General features: G+C 46.5%; 1 long non-coding RNA gene across 1 annotated transcript in view; it reads left to right on the forward strand.

The window, feature by feature from the left end:
- LOC308356891 overlaps positions 1 to 21,461 on the forward strand; it is a 44,447-nt gene that overhangs the window by 8,430 nt on the left and 14,556 nt on the right. The window lies entirely within an intron of this gene.

A 21,461-nucleotide genomic window follows, 5' to 3' on the forward strand; every position in this document is an offset into this window, starting at 1 on the left:
TAGTGTTGAGTCTCGATTCTGCCATCCTTTCTATTACCAATCCCTCCGGCTTTGTGTCATCTGCAAATTTGATAAGCACCTCTTCTGTTGTGGTTCATCCGTGTTGTCGAGAGAAGGGTGGAGGCAGACAAGGTCACGGGCTATGCTTCCCGGACTGTGGAAGCTGCCGGCCAGCCGACAGTGGGGGCCCATCACTGCCTCCCCGATGCCTGTGTCATCAGGCAGGCAACACTTGGCCTTCTTTTTTAGGGCGCAGAGGCTTTGTGGAAGGCATTTCTTGGGTTGCCACACCATGCCCTTGGTCGCAGGCACCCCCTTGTCCCTCCTCTTCCAGCTGTCCTTTCGGACCGGAAAGCAGGAGGGCACAGCTCATCCCGGGTGCTCCTGCTGGCTCCTAGGGATGCTTGCTTCCTGCTCTCTACAGCTTTATACTTAAGAATTTGCTGGAGATTGTTATCAAACTTGCCAGTCTGACCTTACTGGGATTTAATGTTTCGTTCTAAAAATCAGGATGTAGGCTGTTAATAGTTCACCATATCTGCACTCTCTGTCATCACTCAAGGATGCCTGCCAGGGCTTCTGTATGGCCTCTGAGGTCCTGCCATGAGCTCTCCAAGAGTCACTCTGGCTTTGTGTGTATGTGTGTATATATATATACATATATATATATGTATATACACACACACACACACATATATGTATACACACACACACACATATATATGTGTGTGTGTGTGTGTGTGTGTGTTTTAGGGAGAGCAAGTGCCTTGGGTGGGGTAGGAGGGGCTGAGAGAGAGAGAATCTTTTTTTTTTTTAATATTTTATTTATTTATTTGACAGACAGAGATCACAAGTAGGCAGAGAGGCAGGCAGAGAGGGAGGGGGAAGCAGGCTCCCCGCTGAGCAGAGAGCCCGATGCGGGGCCTGATCCCAGGACTCTGGGATCATGCCCTGAGCCGAAGGCAGAGGCTTAACCCACTGAGCCACCCAGGCGCCCTGAGAGAGAGAATCTTAAGCAGATTCCATGCCTAGCACAGAGCCCAATTCAGGGCTCGATCCCATGACTCCAAGATCATGGCCTGAGCTGAAATTAAGAGTCAGATGCTTAACTGACTGAGCCACCCAGGTGCCCTATGGCTTTATGTATGTTGAGTCCAATTTTCTTTCTTTTTCTTCTCTTCCTTTCCCTTCCCCTCTTCCTCCCTCCCTCTCTCTTGATTTCTTGAAATAAACATTTTTAGATATTTTCCAATATAATAAGTACATATTCTCTGTCACGTATTTGGAAAGTACCCTCTTGAGACATGACCCGATTCACAGTTTGGTGCGCTCTCTTCCCATAAGCATCATCTGTTTGTGTTAGATCATCATAAACAGGTGATAAGAGAGTTAAAATACATCTTATAAATATTTTGAAATGCTGTGGACCACCGTTTTTCTACTCTATAGGTCATACAGGGGACAGGAGTGCGTGCCTGCCCAACACATGTGACCATGTAAGCAAGTTTGGGTCCCGTTACCTTGTTTCTACTTAACCTGTCAGTAGACTTTTCCCAGGTTCTTACGAACCCTAGAAGGGTTTTGATGACTTTGGAAGAGTCCATGGGCTGGATGCTCCCGAGTTGCGCCCAGAGGCAGGCCCAGACACCTAGGTTGTAGTGTTGGCCCTGAACCCAGTACCTATGTGACCTGGGGCAAGTCACTTATTCTGCCTGGCTTTCAAAAAAAGGACTTGGCCTAGACATGTGGCTCTTGACCTTTTAGGGTTTCAAGACTCCCAGTGATGACTAATTGTATTTTTATTATCTATTGCTTGGGAAAAAATGACTGTGACTTTGGAAAGGTTGTGAGTGTGAGCTTTACTGGAAGGGTGACACTCATGTCCTTGTTCTGTAAGTATCTGAAGGAAAAATTCAAGGTCCTCGGTCTGAGGAAACTCCAGGAAGCCTCCCTTCTCCTGCTTCTTTTCCCACATCCCCCAAAGACTATAAGAAAAAGGGATCAGAGGATGGGGGGATGAATAGGCAAGGAGAGGGTTGGGGGGATGAGAGGATGGGGGATAGGGAATGAAGATGAGGGGACGGGGACATGAGGATAGGGGCTGGGGGTGAGGGGACGGGGATGAGGACGAAGGGATGAGGCGGGGGTGAGGATGGGTATTAAGAGATGGAGGATGGGGACGAAGAAATGGGAAGATGGAAGATGGGGGAGGAGGAGCTTCACTATGTATGTGGTAGAAGAGGGTTGCCTGTCCTCTTTATCCTCCTTTTCTCCCACCTCATGCAAGGGGTAGGCTATTTTTGGTACAATCCATCAAAGGAATGCTATGCGAGGCGGTTAGTGTAGCACCAGAAGAGTGGGCTGTCTTGTAGCTGCTCTTCTCAAGGACGAGATGGTCCCTGGGAGCTGGGAGAATATGTCCCCAGCTTCAACCTCAAGGAGCAAAATCAGTGGAACTGTTTCCCCTGAGGAAGGCAGAGAAAGAGAGGAAAGAGGGCAGGGGAATATGGAACAGACTCTCAGGCTCCCATTGTGATTGCCCACCCCCTGCCCCCAGCCCCAGGGCTCAAGAAGGAGACACTCTGTAGAGGCTTCTAGGCACCGCAGAAGGTGGCATGACCTTGGAAAATGGAGAAGGAAGGAAGGAAGGCAAGTGTCGGTGGGGATGTGGTGTAGGGAAGAGGCGGGGAGAAGGGGCAGATAGCTGGGAGGTTGGGGACACAGATAGAGGTCTGGCGTGGAAGGGTGGCCCCTGCCCGTGAGGACCACCAGCAATGAGGTGGTGGGGGCGGGGAAGCCACAGCTCCCACCTCAGTCCTCACCTGCCTCCGCCTGTACCCTCCGTGTGGCTACAGGTGCACCCTTCCTTCCTCGGCGCGGCGGCTGGGTGATGAGGAGGGTGGAGCGGTCTGCAAAGCTTCCTTCAGCCTCATCTTGGGGTCCTCTCTTCACATGGTCTCTGGGGACAGCTCCCCAGGCCCACGGTGGTGGCCTTGGGACCCGCACCTCATTCCCTCGATGTAACTACCCATTACACGGAGCCGCTCTCTACCAAGCTGGGGCTCTGGCAGCTTTATTATAAGTTTATTACATGCTAATTCAAGCAAATAAATTTGCCCCAGCTGTGAAGCAGAGGAGATTAATAACCTCAAAGATGACTTTGCTGCTTTGATGAGTTTCTTGAGCAGAGTATATTTAGGAAGAGCAACTAGATTAGTCAAAACCCCCTTTAATTATTAGTGACACTGTGCAAACGGCTCTATACGACAGGAATACCAACTACTTAACTCCCTGACCTTCTTATTCAAATAAACACATCTTATTACAGCAATGTGCCTTCCTCGTCCGCACACCATGGCAGACAGCTGGCCTAAGACCTGGCCGTGGGACAGCAGGCATGCGCACTCCATCCACGAAGGGTGGGATGACAGCCTTAAAGGTGTACATCCCCATTTCCCTGTCGTCACCCTTGGATTGGATCGGGGCCACGGAGAGTGTGGTGGATGTCCTAGAGTTAGAAGAAACAGTTATCAAATGAGGGAAAAGACTTGCCCAAAGTCATGCAGTGAATTAGCCATCTGGTTGCTAGGGCTCTGCCCCCTAAATCTTCCACTTCAGAATCAATTTTGCAGCAAGAGACTGGCTGTCCCCAGTGGAAACTGTCTAGGTGACCGAATCCAGTTTGAGGGACGCTTTTATCCCTCGCCCCTACTCAGGTATATTGGGCATTTGCTTCCTTCCATCTTAGAGCTTTTCCTCCAGGAAGCCTTATGCTGCTTGGAAATGCTGCCTCCCCACATTCAGAGAAGGATGGATAGAGGAGTCACATATCAGGGGGATGCTGTCACCTCCTGCCAGGGAAGGGAAAGCGAACCCCTTGCAAGGATCCTTTACTGTATGACAAAGCCAGCACGGGTCCCATCCCTGAATCCCAGTGATATGTGCATGAAGGAGGCTCTACCCATTTGTTTTGTAGATGAAGAAACCAAGGCTCAGGGAGTTTAAGCAACTTGCCCTGCAATGCCCTGCCCCCAGGACCGTGACCTGAGCCAAAGACAGACGCTCTACCTGCGCCCTGGGGATGCACAGTTTTTGAAGAAATGGTGGGTTCTAGTTCTGGGGCACAAAATGTATAAGACGACCCTGGAAATTTTGTTCTGTTGAAGATTACTAGTTAATGGCAACTTGAAAAGGCCCCAACTGGCCAAAGACGGGTCAGTTTGATCATTAATAAAATAGTAAGTGCAAGGGACTGAAACATTGAAACATACCACTCGGTGATGTGGGTGCTCTATGCAGTGCCGTCTGTCCCATGCTGACCTTACTCATTGACAATTTGGAAAGAATTTAAGATACTTCTCAATCCATGAGTTCATAATAAATTTTAAAAAGAAAAGAAAAAAGCCACCCAGCGATCACTTTTTAAGGAAGTCATGGGTATATTTTGAAAACTGGTGAATGAATAGAAAGAGTCTAGCATTTACCTACTTTTCCTATGTGAACCACATGGTAAAGCCATGGTTGAGAGGCAGCTCTTCATATCAAGAGGGAGCTACAGAATTAGGATAACATCATTTTGCAACCCTTAATGAAATTGTGGACGACTCGATATCACGTGCTAGGTGAGGGAAAAACACAGCACTATCTATGAACTGTGGCTGCCCAAAAAACTGGACCTGAATTTTATCAAACCCCTATACCTAACTATCAATATCTTTTGAAAGAGAAGGAAAAACATTGAAGGACACGGTGGGGAGGCAATCAGCAAAATCCCAGGTGTGCAAAGCCTACAGAACCGTGATTCCAGGTTTTTCAATAAGCCAGGTAGGTGTCTGTGTGGACGTAGGGTCAGTGTGTCGGTGACATCAGTCCAGCCCAGGATATCAGAGTTAGAGCGGGTAAGGATGGTGTGCCTGGAACAGGGGGCCAGGTGGCTGCAGCCTGGTGTGGGGTGTGGAAGCCCAAGTAGGGTAAGGAGAGTCTCTGTGGCATGGCACGGGGGGTGAGAGTCCGCGTCAGGAGTCTGCATTAGCGAGTGGTGGGTTTTCAGAGGCTGGGGTGGGGTGGGAGTGGCCACGATGGCCCAGCATGGGGACTAGAGCCTAATCAGGGTGAGCAAGAGTGTCCCTGCAGAAGGGGCATCCTGGTGGGGGAGGTAGGGTATGGTATAGTGGAGCCTGACGGGGCCAAAGAGGGCATCTACAGGCGTGGACAGAGGACAGCAGTGGCCTTGTGAGGGGTTAAAAAGCCAAAGCAGGGTAAGGAGGGGACCCATGCAGGTGTCCACAGAGGTGCCCCTTATACACAGGGCCGCATTCAGTAAGAAGATAGGCCAAGGGTGATGGTGGGAGCCAGGCATCCCGTCAGAAGGGGGTCACAGATATGGAACAGGGGAAAATGGGAACTAACTGTGGTATTAGACTGGAATTAAGGATGTTCGTGTGAATTCATGGTTTTCAATACCTAGATAGATATGGATATAAATATAGATATAAATGTGAGTGTGAATGGATATTAATACAGGTACAAGTTGGTGTGGTGTGTGTGTGTGTGTGTGTGTGTGTGTGTGTGTGTGTGTGTGTGGTTTTTAGCACTGTGTGTTGAGAGGGCCTAAGTTAGAAGCGATATCTTGATACTAATGAGCAGACCTGGTGCCCATTTCTTGATTCCTCAGTACCCTTCTCCAGACAGAGGAGCCAGAACTCCCTGGAGAAATGGGTGATTCTGGGGCTGGGGCCGAGACAGTGGAACATGAGCTGAGAATATCTTGTGCCAGAAAATAAGAAAGTGCTCTAAACTGGCGAGGTGCACCCGAGAGACACAAGTGGGCCAACTTGAGGGGCTACCATTGGAACTCAAATCAGGGAAATTTTGAGTATAAAAATAAGTAATGGTGGGGAGCCTGGGTGGCTCAGTCAGTTAAGCATCTGCCTTCGGCTCAGGTCATGAACCCAGGGTCCTGGGACCGAGCCCCACATCGGGCTCTCTGCTCACCAGGGAATCTGCTTCTCTCCCTGTCTGCCTCTCCCCCTGCTTGTGTGCTCTCTCTCTCTTTCTGACAAATAATTATATAAAATCTTAAATAAAAAAAAAGAGGGGCGCCTGGGTGGCTCAGTTGTTAAGCATCTGCCTTCAGCTCAGGTCATGATCCCAGGGATTTGTTTGGGGGGGGGGGGAATGAATCTTCTTCCAAATTCAGTTAAATTCAACATGAATTTGTGGAGCACCTAGTAAAAGTAGAGTTTAAAAGGAAGCAAAAAGTGCCCAGGTTCTGTGCTAGGAGCTTGAGATTAAGGAATAGGAGACAAGAGGGGCCCCAGGAGCTCAGGTGAGCAGGACCACTACTGCGGAGTGACTGTTGTTGCGGAAGAGGGCCCCAGGGGCTGTGGGAGCCCAGGAGAGGGGCACGTCATCCGTTCTTCATGGGAGGCCTGCCTGGGGGCCGTCACCCAGACCTGAGCGGGGCAAGCTGAAGAAGTCGGGTGGAAGAGGCTAGTGCAGGGATGGATCCCGCAGGCGGAGGAGCCACATGAGCCACAGGACAGAGACCAGGCACCGCATGGCATGTTTTGGGAGACTTCAAGGGGTTCAGTGGGAGGCATGGGCAGGTGGGCAGGTGCCTAGAATAGAGCCCATGGGGCGGCGGGGTCAAGGCCAGCCCTGAGAGGGCAGAAGCCACTTCGTGTCCAGAAAGACAACAACAGAAGGTCATTTGCAGCTTCCAGAAGGTTAATAGGAGCAGGGAATCAGGTGACAATTGACAGTGCCCACTGGAGCAGAGGAGCAGAACACTGTCCCCAAGACTGTCTGTCCCTTTATGGGTTAACTGGTCCCCCGCTGGACTCCCAAGCCCGAAGGCTTCTCTGTCACTATGGATCACTCCACAGAATTGGTCTCGCCAGCTCGGTTCCCTGGAGTCTGGCTGTCATTTGATTCCCCTGGAAGCCAGCTGCTGTGCGGGTGGGAGGGAGGGAGAGGACAGGGTTGCAGGGACAGATCTTCTTTGTGCGGAGCTCACGTCTGCTTCATGCTCCAGATGGAGGTGCCAGTTCCCTCCCTGAACAGAAGACAAACTCCAAAGCTGTCGGGCCAAGTTGGCTCACCTTGGAGACTCCTGGGAGGCAGGAGGGGGAGAAGGGAAGCAAATAAAGGGCCCTTTTGATTTCTCTGCAAGAGCACAGCTCAAAGCATCCTGCATTGGGAGCAGGGGTCAGAGGGAGGGTGCAGGGGGCAGGAGGAAACTATCTCAGGACCATTCAGTAGAAGATGTGCAAAATGTTTCCCTCCCCCTGCCCCTTCTGCCTCAGCCCAAAACCTGTGGGGCTGTAGAAAAGCCCACCCTATCTCCAGTATCGTTGGCAGCACGATTCCCATTTCATAGAAGGAGAAACTGAGGTGGTGCAGAGAGGCTGTTAAATAACTTGCCCAAGGTCACAAAGCTGGCTTTCCCCCGAGGCGTGGCTGGTCCTGACGCCCGCGTGGTGCAGGATATAGAACAGAGGAGACTGGAATATTCCCCCCAACCCTGCAGAATCAAGGACAAGGGCACAGGAATTCTGAAAGCCATCCGCAGACCTTGAAGGCCTCCCAAGATGCTCCAGAGGGGGCGGGCCTGAGCTAAGGCCAAATGGTCCCTCTGTCCGGTCACTGCATACCCTTTTATTTAGTGCCTCTCATGAACCACAGGCTTGCGGGGCTCCAGGTGCTGGGGACACAAACACGACTTGCCTCGAGGCTGGGTGGGAAAGGGATGTGTAAGCCCCAAGTGCAGGGGTAGAAGGGAGCACTCCCCTCTGCAAGAGGGGACGTGAGCGGGGGGCTTCCCTGAGCGGAGGCATTGCCTTGTGGATCACCTCTGGAATTTCCTCTCATCCCTCAAGCACACTCTGCCTTGTGGAATTTCCTCCCATGCACTCACAGGGACCCACACTTGGCTCCATCAGCACCAAGAATGCAGCTGTCTCTCTGCTTACACTGAGCCCACAAATGGAGGGACAGTTCTGGACAGCCAGCTCATTGACATCATCTAGGACTACCTGGGAGGCCAGAGTATGATGACAAGGTTGCTCGGCACATTTTCAGTCAGAACAAGGGGAGCTGGATGGAGCACACGTTGAATTGCATTAATAAGAAAGGTTGGTGCACCTGCCTCCCAGTAAGGAAGATGTGAACGTGGGACGAGAATCCTAGACGTGCATGAGCTCAGAGCCCTGCCTCCTCTGCTACCTCGCAGTGCCCTGCCCATGGCTGCGACACTTCAAGTTTATCAAGACTTCCTCTTCCCAGGAGACGAACTGTGGCCCCGAGACTCTCTTTGTTCTGTGCTCTCGCAGCTAACTGATGTGTTTCTCTGCCCATTCAGCATTTTGAGTCCTTAAGAGAGATCTTGAGGGGCGCCTGGGTAGCTCAGTGGGTTAAAGCCTCTGCCTTCCGCTCAGGTCATGATCCCAGCATCCTGGGATCGAGCCCCGCATCGGGCTCCCTGCTCAGTGGGGAGCCTGCTTCCTCCCCTCTCTCTCTGCCTGCCTCTCTGCCTACTTGCAATCTCTGTCTGTCAAATAAATAAATAAAATTTTAAAAAAAAGTGCTATTTAAAAAAAAAAGAGATCTTGACCCCCCACGTTGGCGGCCCTTCAGCAAAGCCCTACATTAACTCATCCTCACATCATCACCCCCCAGAACCAAGTCATCAAAGGACTAACTTTGGGAAATTCACTGAATTTACCCATTCAACACACACCCCTTGTTTCTTTTAGATGTGGTCTATCCTGCAGTTCTTGGTGACAGGAGACTCTTTCGCGCCTAGTCTTTGACAGAACTGAGGGCAGTTCCGCATGATGTGATCTAAAGCCCCTTGGAGAAGGGGCACCTGGGTGGCTCAGTTGGCTAAGCATCTGCCTTTGGCTCAGGTCATATCAGGCTCCCTCTCCCACTCCCCTGCTTATGTTTCCTCTCTTGCTGTCTCTCTCTCTGTCAGATAAATAAATAAAATCTTAGAAAAAATATATAAAGCCCCTTGGAGAAGCTAGACTTATCTGTCCAGCTTTCCCTGAGTCCGTCTTTTTCATGCAGCTCCTCTAACAGTGCTGCTCAGATGTCCCTCTGTCCCCACCACAGAATAAACCTCCAACTGACTTTCAGGCAAGTGGCTCCTTTGTTGCAAGTTTGAAATGAAACTGACAAGTGGTTGCAGCCGACTGGTTGGTTCTCAAGAAATTGCTTTCTCATCCTACTTGGTGGATTAGCAGGCTCAGCAGTGCTGCCAGGAGCTGGGCTCCAGGGTCCTGGGGACTTTGGACTCCTCTCCGACCATCTTTTCCCCGCTCTCCCTGCCTCCCTGCCGGACCCCCTGCCCCTGAGTCTCACTGGGTTTGCCAGTCATTGCCAGGCTGGACCACCAGGCTGAGTTGAGCTGTCTTTCCCCAGTCGAGCCCCCACGGTCTGCCCAACAACCTTATCTATTGTGGCAACACAGTGGTTGACCACCTCACTGACGTCTTCAGTGCTAATGAATTGGTTTACTTTGGAGGCAGATTTTTAGTAAACGTGTTAAACGTGGCAGATTGGACCCTTGGACAGGGTGGCCTGCTTCCACACCAAGTTGACAAGCCTGGATGGCCAATGGGAGTGGATGTAGGCAGGTGGGGAAGGCAGCCTGGGGCCAAAGGATGAGGGGACTCCTCTGTCCGAGCCCCCTGGGACTGACTCAGCCTGAGGGTGTCCTTCTGGTATGACCTCCGTCATAAGGCAATTTGTTATCAAGGAGAGTTTGGGTACCAAACTGTCTCCTATATGTGATACATACCACACATTCAGGACCTTCCTGGGGTACCACCATCATTCACTTGTTCCCCTGTCTGCTTTCCCCAGAGCCCCAGCAGTGGAGTTACAGCTCCCAAGGAGGAGACAGTCAGGTGGGTGGGTGCCAGTCCCCCTTCTGTAGTGGCTGTTACGTGCGAAGGATAGAAGAGCTGAGCAGGGTGGCCTTGGGCAGTGTGGGGGTGGGGTTTTCGATCAGTTGCAAGGATAGCAAGCTGGACCTGCGCTGTGTTTCCGTGGCCCTGTTTAGGTTATAGGAACTGGAGTCCAGGGTCCCATGCTGGAGGGATGGCGGGTATGAGGCTGGAGCTTCAGGAAGTGCTTGTATCAGAAAGGTCTAGAAGCCTTCCTAGGAGGTTTAAGTGGCAGCCTGTTTCTCAACTCTATCGGACCCAATCCTCCTTTATATAAAAACATGTTGTAATGTCCCCTTTTACTGGCCCAAAAGAGAATCTACAAATAATAGGACTTAAGTACTTGCAAAAAACTTCAGTAAAATGCTCAGTCTCTAATATAAGGCCGTAATGAAGTGTGAGGGATTTAGAATAAAGTACGATGTATTTATTTGAGTATGTAATAAACATTTGGGAATAGCTGTGTAAGAGGGCATGATGAAGTAGTCACGTGCTTCCCCGTGTGCGGTCACCATGAGCCTGACATGTAGATGCAGACCGACTGAGGGCCATTGCCATCGATGACTCGATTTTCCGAACTGGTGAACAACTCGGTCATCTGCAGCCCAGTCTGGTACACACCGTGGGTGGCCTCAACTCCTCAGACACACCGGCCGATGACAGGTATTGGGGTCAGGCCGGGTGGATAGCAGGGGTAGGATTTGGGCTCTGGCAAAAATACGACAGACTGGTTTTGCTGCCGTTCCGCAGAGCTGGGTCCTTTGGTAAGAGAGCCTTTGGTCTTCTCCTGACCCCAGATCGCCACACTGGCTGAGTGTGTTATACCTCTAAGCTCGGCTTGCCATCCCCAGTTTGGATGCCCAGCTTCCCCCCATCGTTCTGTTCCTGCCCCAACCACTGAGCACCTCGTTTTCCTCTAGTGCCAGGGTTAGTGAAGGGTAAGGGCAGAAGTGATGGCCTCAGCGGTTCTTGAGCTGACTTTCCAGGCTGGCCCAGCACTCTCTGCTTGACCCTGCTTCTGGGTATGGCTTCTGCCGGGATGGGGAGGAGAGTCTCAGTGGCCCTGTTATAAAACCTTATAAAGCCAGGCCTTCTTGCCCCTGATTTTTTGCCACGTGGGAGTATATTCAAGGAAACATCTGTAGCTGGAAGTTATTGAAAAGCAATTTAAATCTTTCCTAAAGTATTCCAAAAAATTCCAGATGGCGATTCTTCTTCTTCTCCTCCTCCTCCTCCCCCTGCCCTTCCCCCCCCCTTCTCCTTCTTCTGATTGGATTTATTTGTTTTAGGGAGAAAAAGAGCATGAGGAGGAGGGGCAGAGGGAGAGGGAGAGAGAATTGCAAACAGACTCTGTGCTGATCGTGGAACCCCATGCAGGGCCCGAGAGCACCACCTAAGCCAAACCAAGAGTTGGGATACCCAACCAACGGTGCGCCCAGGCGCCCCTCCAAATGGTGATTCTATTTAAATTTTCTTCTGCTAGAAAGAGCACAGTGGGCTCCGCCATCTTTTAACAACCTAATGAGGGAGCTGTTAATCCGCACTTCACATACATACATGTGTGCACAGACACTTGCACACATGTACAGTTGTACCCCCATGCACATGCTTCATGATCATGGTGGCTGCCTGTGAACATTCTCTACTTTCTCCTTCTCAACCCAGCTCCTGTGAGATCCTGCCCGTCTCCTGCCTTGCTTACCCTATGTATGTGTTCATTTCTCTTCTACCTATTAAAGGGGATCCTGTCTTTGGCTCTTGGGCCTTTCCTGGGCAGGACAATTCTCCCCAATGCCGCAAATTTGCACCACTGAGTCCCAAACTGGCAGAGACCAAATTCTCCTTGGAAGGTGTGGGAACAGAGGGGCCAGGAAGAAAGGCTGACTTCTTCACTGAATGTGGAGCATTAGCCCATGTTAGACTTCTTATCACATACATGCCCCCCACCCCAGAGGCACACAGCTCTCACAGAAACGCCCACATGCACTCTTTTCCATAATCCCCTCACCTAATTCTTCTATGGGTACTTTTACACTCCTCCAATATCAAGTTCTGATATTCATAACCATGACTCTGATTAGTGCAAGACTTCAAAGCGCCTTCTGAATCATTAAAGAAAGATTAAATTACATTCAGGATAGTTTCAGCATTAAGTGTAGCTGAGCTAATTTAGATCCTCTGAAAATTGGCAATATGATAAATTGCAACTTTACACGAGTCAGATTATTCAGCTTAGACCCTTCTAGAAGCTCAGTAGAGTTCGACGACTCTGACGAGGCCATGAGTCCACAGGAACACATAAATACACAGCCACATCTGGGCAGGAAGCAGAGCCTGAGTCCCATCCAGCCAAACGCTGTCACTACCCTGTAAATCTTCCGGAAATTCAAACAGCCGTTAACGTTTGCCGACGTTGTAAGTGATGCTCTCATAATCACTGCCATCTATCTGGGCTTGGCCATGGACAGGGTCATTTGGTTAATGCAGGATTCCATCTTCATTGCTTTGTAACTAGTTTTTAATCAGCAATGATTGCCGAGCTGGGATGCTGTGGGCCAGCTCGCCTGCAATTTCCTCAGAGAGTGCCCATAAATATGTCACAGCAATTAACCAGAGACCCGCGGGAGGGTGGCGAGGGCGGCGGGAGAGCCAGGCAGTGGGGCGCAGCCACCAACCGCTTCCCCTACCCAAGGGGGGCTCTCTGGCCCCCATCCACCTTTGGAGGGTTGGTGAAGGGCATCGGCAGACAAGGGGTGCCCTCGAAGAAGCATCTATTCCAGTGATTGCTTTTGACTTGCCCAACAATTTAATCTCCCAGGGGGTGGAGGAAATGACCAGTCATCTGGCTACTCTGAAATCAATTATGACCATCAAAGAAAAATTGACTGGCAAACTGGAAATGATAAGAATCTTGGGGGAGGGGAGGGTCATTGTAATATTGTAGGCTGTGGATACAATGAGGCAGAGAAGGCTTAGCATGGGGAAGTACCCTTTAGTCTCGAGGGAGGCAGAGCACAAAACATTCAGAAAACAGTACACGGTCATTTCTTTCGATGACAAGACTCCGAAGGAGAGGATGATGTGAAAAGCTGGGAAAATGATTACAAATGCACTTCTGAGTAGGGAATCTCAAATGATCCCGATGAGGGAGAGATGGGGACAATGGCCCTCAAGATCCAGCAGTGGCCAAACAAGCTTTCCAAAGGGAACCAAACACCACATTTTTTTTTTTTAATTTTTTTATTTTAATAAACATATAATGTATTTTTATCCCCAGGGGTACAGGTCTGTGAATCGTCTGGTTTACACATTTCACAGCACTCATCATAGCACATACCCTCCCCAATGTCCATTTCCCCACCACCCTCTCCCATCCCCCTTCCCCCCCGCAACCCTCAGTCTGTTTCTTGAGATTGAGTCTTTTATGGTTTGTCTCCCTCCCAATCCCATCTTTTCATTTTTTCTTTTCCTACCCCTCCCCAACCCCCCCCCACCTTGCATCTCCACTTCCTCATATCAAAGAGATCATATGATAGTTATATTTCTCCGATTGACTTATTTCGCTAAGCATGATACCCTCTAGTTCCATCCACGTCGTCGCAAATGGCAAGATTTCATGTCTTTTGATGGCTGCATAGTATTCCATTGTGTATATATACCACATCTTCTTTATCCATTCATCTGTTGATGGACATCTAGGCGCTTTCCACAGTTTGGCTATTGTGGACATTGCTGCTATAAACATTCGGGTGCACGTGCCCCTTCGGAGCACCACGTTTGTATCTTTAGGATATATACCCAGGAGTGCAATTGCTGGGTCGTAGGGTAGCTCTATTTTCAGTTTTTTGAGGAACCTCCACACTGTTTTCCAGAGTGGTTGCACCAGCTTGCATTCCCACCAACAGTGTAGGAGGGTTCCCCTCTCTCCGCATCCTCGCCAGCATCTGTCATTTCTTGACTTGTTAATTTTAGCCATTCTGACTGGTGTGAGGTGGTATCTCATTGTGGTTTTGATTTGTATTTCCCTGATGCCGAGTGATGTGGAGCATTTTTTCATGTGTCTGTTGGCCATCTGGATGTCTTCCTTGCAGAAATGTCTGTTCATGTCCTCTGCCCATTTCTTGACTGGATTATTTGTTCTTTGGGTATTGAGTTTGATAAGCTCTTTATAGATTTTGGATACGAGCCCTTTATCTGATATGTCGTTTGCAAATATCTTCTCCCATTCTGTCAGTTGTCTTTTGGTTTTGTTAACTGTTTCCTTTGCTGTGCAAAAGCTTTTGATCTTGATGAAATCCCAATAGTTCATTTTTGCCCTTGCTTCTGTTGCCTTTGACGATGTTCCTAGGAAGAAGTTGCTGCGGTGGAGGTCAAAGAGGTTGCTGCCTGCATTCTCCTCAAGGATTTTGATAGATTCCTTTCGCACATTGAGGTCCTTCATCCACTTTGAGTCTATTTTCGTGTGTGGTGTAAGGAAATAGTCCAATTTCATTTTTCTGCATGTGGCTGTCCAATTTTCCCAGCACCATTTGTTGAAGAGGCTGTCTTTTTTCCATTGGATATTCTTTCCTGCTTTGTCGAAGATTAGTTGACCATAGAGTTGAGGGTCTATTTCTGGGCTCTCTATTCTGTTCCATTGGTCTATATGTCTGTTTTTGTGCCAGTACCATACTGTCTTGATGATGACAGCTTTGTAATAGAGCTTGAAGTCTGGAATTGTGATACCACCGACTTTGGCTTTCTTTTTCAATATTCCTTTGGCTATTCGAGGTCTTTTCTGGTTCCATATAAATTTTAGGATTATTTGTTCTATTTCTTTAAAAAAAATGGATGGGATTTTGATAGGGATTGCATTAAATGTGTAGATTGCTTTAGGTAAAATAGACATTTTCACAATATTTGTTCTTCCAATCCATGAGCATGGAATATTTTTCCATTTCTTTGTGTCTTCCTCAATTTCTTTCATGAGTACTTTATAGTTTTCTGAGTATAGATTCTTTGCCTCTTTGGTTAGATTTATTCCTAGGTATCTTATGGTTTTGGGTACGATTGTAAATGGGACTGACTCCTCAATTTCTCTTTCTTCTGTCTTGTTGTTAGTGTAAAGAAATGCGACTGATTTCTGTGCATTGACTTTATATCCTGACACTTTACTGAATTCCTGTATAAGTTCTAGCAGTTTTGGAGTGGAGCCTTTTGGGTTTTCCACATATAGTATCATATCATCTGCAAAGAGTGATAGTTTGACTTCTTCTTTGCCGATTTGGATGCCTTTAATTTCTTTTTGTTGTCTGATTGCTGAGGCTAGGACTTCTAGTACTATGTTGAACAGCAGTGGTGATAACGGACATCCCTGCCGTGTTCCTGACCTTAGCGGAAAAGCTTTCAGTTTTTCTCCATTGAGAATGATATTTGCGGTGGGTTTTTCATAGATGGCTTTGATAATATTGAGGTATGTGCCTTCTATCCCTACACTTTGAAGAGTTTTAATCAGGAAGGGATGCTGCACTTTGTCAAACGCTTTTTCAGCATCTATTGAGAGTATCATATGGTTCTTACTCTTTCTTTTATTAATGTATTGTATCACATTGATGGATTTGCGGATGTTGAACCAACCTTGCAGCCCTGGAATAAATCCCACTTGGTCGTGGTGAATAATCCTTTTAATGTACTGTTGGATCCTATTGGCCAGTATTTTGGTGAGAATTTTCGCATCTGTGTTCATCAAGGATATTGGTCTGTAATTCTCTTTTTTGGTGGGATCCTTGTCTGGTTTTGGGATCAAGGTGATGCTGGCCTCATAGAATGAGTTTGGAAGTTTTCCTTCCATTTCTATTTTTTGGAACAGTTTCAGGAGAATAGGAATTAATTCTTCTTTAAATGTTTGGTAGAATTCCCCTGGGAAGCCGTCTGGTCCTGGACTTTTGTTTGTTTGGAGATTTTTGATGACTGTTTCAATCTCCTTACTGGTTATGGGTCTGTTCAGGTTATCTATTTCTTCCTGGTTCAGTTGTGGTAGTTTATACATCTCTAGAAATGTATCCATTTCTTCCAGGTTGTCAAATTTGTTGCCATAGAGTTGCTCGTAGTATGTTCTTATAATTGTTTGTATTTCTTTGGTGTTGGTTGTGATCTCTCCTCTTTCATTCATGATTTTATTTATTTGCGTCCTTTCTCTTTTCTTTTTGATAAGTCTGGCCAGGGGCTTATCAATCTTATTAATTCTTTCAAAGAACCAGCTCCTAGTTTTGTTGATTTGTTCTATTGTTTTTTTAGTTTCTATTTCATTGATTTCTGCTCTGATCTTTATGATTTCTCTTCTCCTGCTGGGTTTAGGCTTTCTTTGTTGTTCTCTCTCCAGCTCCTTTAGGTGTAGGGTTAGGTTGTGTATTTGAGACCTTTCTTGTTTCTTGAGAAAGGCTTGCACTGCTATATATTTTCCTCTCAGGACTGCCTTTGTTGTGTCCCACAGATTTTGAACTGTTGTGTTTTCATTATCATTTGTTTCCATGAATTTTTTCAATTCTTCTTTAATTTCCTGGTTGACCCATTCATTTTTTAGAAGGATGCTGTTTAGTCTCCATGTATTTGCGTTCTTTCCAAATTTCCTCTTGTGATTGAGTTCGAGCTTCAGAGCATTGTGGTCTGAAAATATGCAGGGAATGATCTCGATCTTTTGGTACCGATTGAGACCTGATTTATGACCCAGGATGTGGTCTATTCTGGAGAATGTTCCATGTGCACTAGAGAAGAATGTATATTCTGTTGCTTTGGGATGGAATGTTCTGAATATATCTGTGATGTCCATCTGGTCCAGTGTGTCATTTAAGGCCTTTATTTCCTTGTTGATCTTTTGCTTAGATGATCTGTCCATTTCAGTGAGGGGAGTGTTAAAGTCCCCTGCTATTATTGTATTACTGTTGATGTATTTCTTTGATTTTGTTATTAATTGGTTTATATAGTTGGCTGCTCCCATGTTAGGGGCATAGATATTTAAGATTGTTAGATCTTCTTGTTGGACAGACCCTTTGAGTATGATATAGTGTCCTTCCTCATCTCTTATTATAGTCTTTGGCTTAAAATCTAATTGATCTGATATAAGGATTGCCACCCCAGCTTTCTTCTGATGTCCATTAGCATGGTACATTGTTTTCCACCCCCTCACTTTAAATCTGGAGGTGTCTTCGGGTCTAAAATGAGTTTCTTGTAGGCAGCATATGGATGGGTTTTGTTTTTTTATCCATTCTGATACCCTGTGTCTTTTGATTGGGGCATTGAGCCCATTAACATTCAGGGTAACTATTGAGAGATATGAATTTAGTGCCATTGTATTGCCTGTAAGATGATTGTTACTGTATATTGTTTCTGTTTCTTTCTGATCTACTACTTTTAGGGTCTCTCTTTGCTTAGAGGACCCCTTTCAATATTTCCTGTAGAGCTGGTTTGGTGTTTGCAAATTCTTTCAGCTTTTGTTTGTCCTGGAAGCTCTTTATCTCTCCTTCTATTTTCAATGATAGCCTAGCCGGATATAGTATTCTTGGCTGCATGTTTTTCTCGTTTAGTGCTCTGAATATATCATGCCAGTTCTTTCTGGCCTGCCAGGTCTCTGTGGATAGGTCCGCTGCCAATCTAATGTTTTTACCCTTGTATGTTACAGACTTCTTTTCCCGGGCTGCTTTCAGGATTTTCTCTTTGTCGCTAAGACTTGTAAATTTTACTATCAGGTGACGAGGTGTGGACCTATTTTTATTGATTTTGAGGGGCGTTCTTAGCATCTCCTGGATTTTGATGTTTGTTCCCTTTGCCATATTAGGGAAATTCTCTCCAATAATTGTCTCCAATATACCTTCTGCTCCCCTCTCTCTTTCTTCTTCTTCTGGAATCCCAATTATTCTAATGTTGTGTCGTCTTATGGTGTCACTTATCTCTCGAATCCTCTCCTCATGTTCCAGTAGTTGTTTGTCTCTCTTTTGCTCAGCTTCTTTATTCTCTGTCATTTGGTCTTCTATGTCACTAATTCTTTCTTCTGCCTCATTTATCCTGGCAGTGAGAGCTTCCATTTTTGATTGCACCTCATGAATAGCTTTTTTGATTTCAACTTGGTTAGATTTTAGTTCTTTTATTTCTCCAGAAAGGGCTTTTATCTCTCCGGAGAGGGTTTCTCTAATATCTTCTATGCCTTTTTCGAGCCCGGCTAGAACCTTGAGAATTGTCATTCTGAACTCTAGATCTGTCATGCTACCTATGTCTGTATTGATTAGGTCTCCAGCCTTCGGTACGGCCTCTTGTTCTTTTTTTTGAGGTGAGTTTTTCCGCCTTGTCATTTTGTCCAGGTAGGATTTGCTTTCTCCTGCTGTGGAATTCCGCTGTTCTTGGTGACTGAAGTTGGTTTTGGATGGTTTCTTGTTGATCTTCTTGGGGGAGGGGCCTGTTGTAGTGATTTTCAAGTGTCCTTGCCGCAGGCGGAATTGCACCGCCCTTGCCAGGGGCCGGGCTAAGTAATCCGCTCGGGTTCGCTTTCGGGAGCTTTTGTTCCCTGAGCGCTTTCCGTAGAGTTCCGGAGGACGGGAATGAAGATGGCGGCCTCCCAATCTCTCGGCCCGGAGGAGCCGAGAGTTTGGGGTTCCGCTCCTCAGTGCACTCTCAGAGCAAAGCGCCCAATAGCCCCGCCTCCCTGGCTTGCGGTCGCGACTCGAGGAAAGCAGTCAATTGTTGGAGCTGGAGAAAAGCGCCGGGTCGCTTTTGTCTCCGTGGCCTCCGGCCGCGCTCCGAGCCCACCCAGCCTGCGACCGGCACAAGGTAACCCCGGGCTTAGAGCTCACTCCTCGGCTTTGTCGCTATAGCCGGCTTCCCCGCTCTAATACCTGCGAGCTCTGCGGCACTCAGACATCCCCAGTCCTTCTGTGACCCTGCGGGTCCTGGGATTATGCTGACCCCGCCTGGGTTTCCCCCCAGTTTAGCCTCTGGAGCGATGTCTCCCAGTGGAGCCGACTTTTAAAAGTCCCGATTTTGTGCTCCGTCGCTCCGCCGCTTGCCGGGTGCCGGCCCCTCCCCCCGGGGTCTATCTTCCCGTCGCTTTGGATTCACTTCTCCGCAGGTCCTACCTTTCAGAAAGTGATCGATTTTCTGTTTCTGGGATTGTTGCTCTTCTTCTCTTCGATTTCCCGTTGGATTTATAGGTGTTCACAATGGTTAGATAAGCTATCTAGCTGATCTCCTGCTACCCGATGTCGTCTCAGCCTGCTACTTCTCCGCCATCTTCCAAACACCACATTTTAAGCAGAAATATATGAGCACCCTTTCCTCAGAGCAACAGATAGTACAACTCTTTTCGTTTTCTGCTGGGCTGATGAGCGTAGCTTTAATTTTCATTTCCTATGTTGTGATTTTGAGTATATTTTCATGTTTCATATGTTGAGCCATTTGGATCAGCTCATCCGTAAGTCACCTATTCCTGTCTGCCCCCCTTTATCTGTTGAGTTGCCTTTGTTTTGTTAATTCATAAGAGCTCTGCCTATCTCATGACCTTCGTCCTCTGCATTACAAATATTTTTTCCACTAAATCTGTCTATCTTAAGCTTCAATTTCTTTGTCATGTGAAAAGTTTCAGTATTTTTTGTGTTTGAATCTTTTTATAATGTTAGTTTTTTTCTAATGGCTTTTGGGTTTCTAGTTTTAGCTTAAAAACTTCTAGATTGTACATGAGCGGCATAGATTTTCTTGCAAGAATTTTATTGTTTTACATTTAAATCCTTAATCCATGTGGGATTTATTTTTATGAAGAACACAGGTTGGAAGTCAACTTTTATTTTAATAAAGCCAGCTGTGCTTGTACCGTATATTAAGTAATCCGTCCTTTAACAACAGAATTAAACTATTCAGAACATTTATTATGCAGTATTAATTCTTATATGTACCAAGTTTTATTTCAAATCATTTATTCCATTGATTTACTTAACTCTTTTTTTGAAGTTTATTTATTTACTTTTTAAAAAAGATTTATTTATATATTTATTTTTTTATTAACATATAATGTATTATTTGCTTCAGGGGTACAGGTCTGTGAATCATCAGTCTTATACAATTCATAGCACTCACCATAGCACACGCCCTCCCCAATGTTCATCACCCAGCTACCCCACGCCTCCCACCCCTCTTTCCTCCAGCAACCCTCAGTTTGTTTCCTGAGATTAAGAGTCTCTTATGGTTTGTCTCCCTCCCCAGTCCCATCTTGTTTCATTTTTTCCTTCCCTACCCCCCATGACCTCCTGCCCTGCCTTTCAAATTCCTCATATGAGGGAGAGCATATGATAATTGTCTTTCTCTGATTGACATTTCACTTAGCATCCTCTAGTTCCATCCATGTTCTTGCAAATGGCAAGATTTCATTTCTTTTGATGGCTGCATAGTAAGTATTCCATTGTGTATATAAACCACATCTTCTTTATCCATTCATCTGTTGATGGACATCTAGGTTCTTTCCATAGTTTGGCTATTGTGGACATTGCTGCTATAAACATACCGGTGCATGTGCCCCTTTGGATCAGTACATTTGTATCTTTAGGGTAAATACCCAGTAGTACAATTGCTGGGTCATAGCGTAGCTCTATTTTCAACTCTTTGAGGAAACTCCATGCTGTTTTCCAGAGTGGCTGCACCAGCTTGCATTCCCACCAACAGTGTAGGAGGGTTCCCCTTTCTCCTCATTCTCGCCAACATATACATATACATATTTATTAGACTGGTGACTAGAATAGAGCCACACTCTTGATTTTGGGTGTATTTTGGTCTGTTAGAAGACACTGGCTCCCAAAACTTTAAAGAAAAACATATATATACAAAAATATGGGTAAACACAATGAAGGGATAAAATATGACTGTAAAGATGAAAATTTAAAAAGATTCTAAAAAATGAATTGATTAGATAAGTTGGTTGAAAAAAGAAAAAAGAAAAAAAAAGGGAAAGAATCTGATCAGGCTGGAGACTAGAACAAAGCCATGTGCTAGATTTAGGGAGGGTATATTTTGATCTGTTAGAAGAAATTGTATCCCAGAATTTTAAAGAAAGAAAAACCTATGTGTATATAAAAAATAAGGTTAAATACAGTGAAGAGATAGAATATGAAACAATGAAAATTTTAAAATTATTAAATTTAATTTTAATTAACTTTTAATTAAAAATTTAAAGATTTTTTAAAAGGTAAAATAGTTAAAAAGGTTAAAATAGGAAAGAGGAAAAATTAAAAAATAGAATAAGAAAAAAAATTTAAAATACTTAACTTTGAAAGACTAAAGAATCATGGGAAAAGAGCCATGAATTCTATGTGTTGCTTTCCCCTAGCTCTGGAGTTTTGCAGTTGTCACTGATTGGTGAACTTGGTCTTGGCTGGATGTTCTTGCTGATCTTTTGGGGGAGGTGCCTGTTGTAGTGATTCTCAGATGTCTTTGCCTGAGGCGGAATTGCATCGTCCTTGCCAGGGGCTGGGCTGAGTAATCTGCGCGACTTTG

Source organism: Martes martes, assembly GCF_963455335.1.
Source record: "Martes martes genome assembly, chromosome: 16".
In the NCBI taxonomy this organism is placed as follows: Eukaryota; Metazoa; Chordata; class Mammalia; order Carnivora; family Mustelidae; genus Martes; species Martes martes.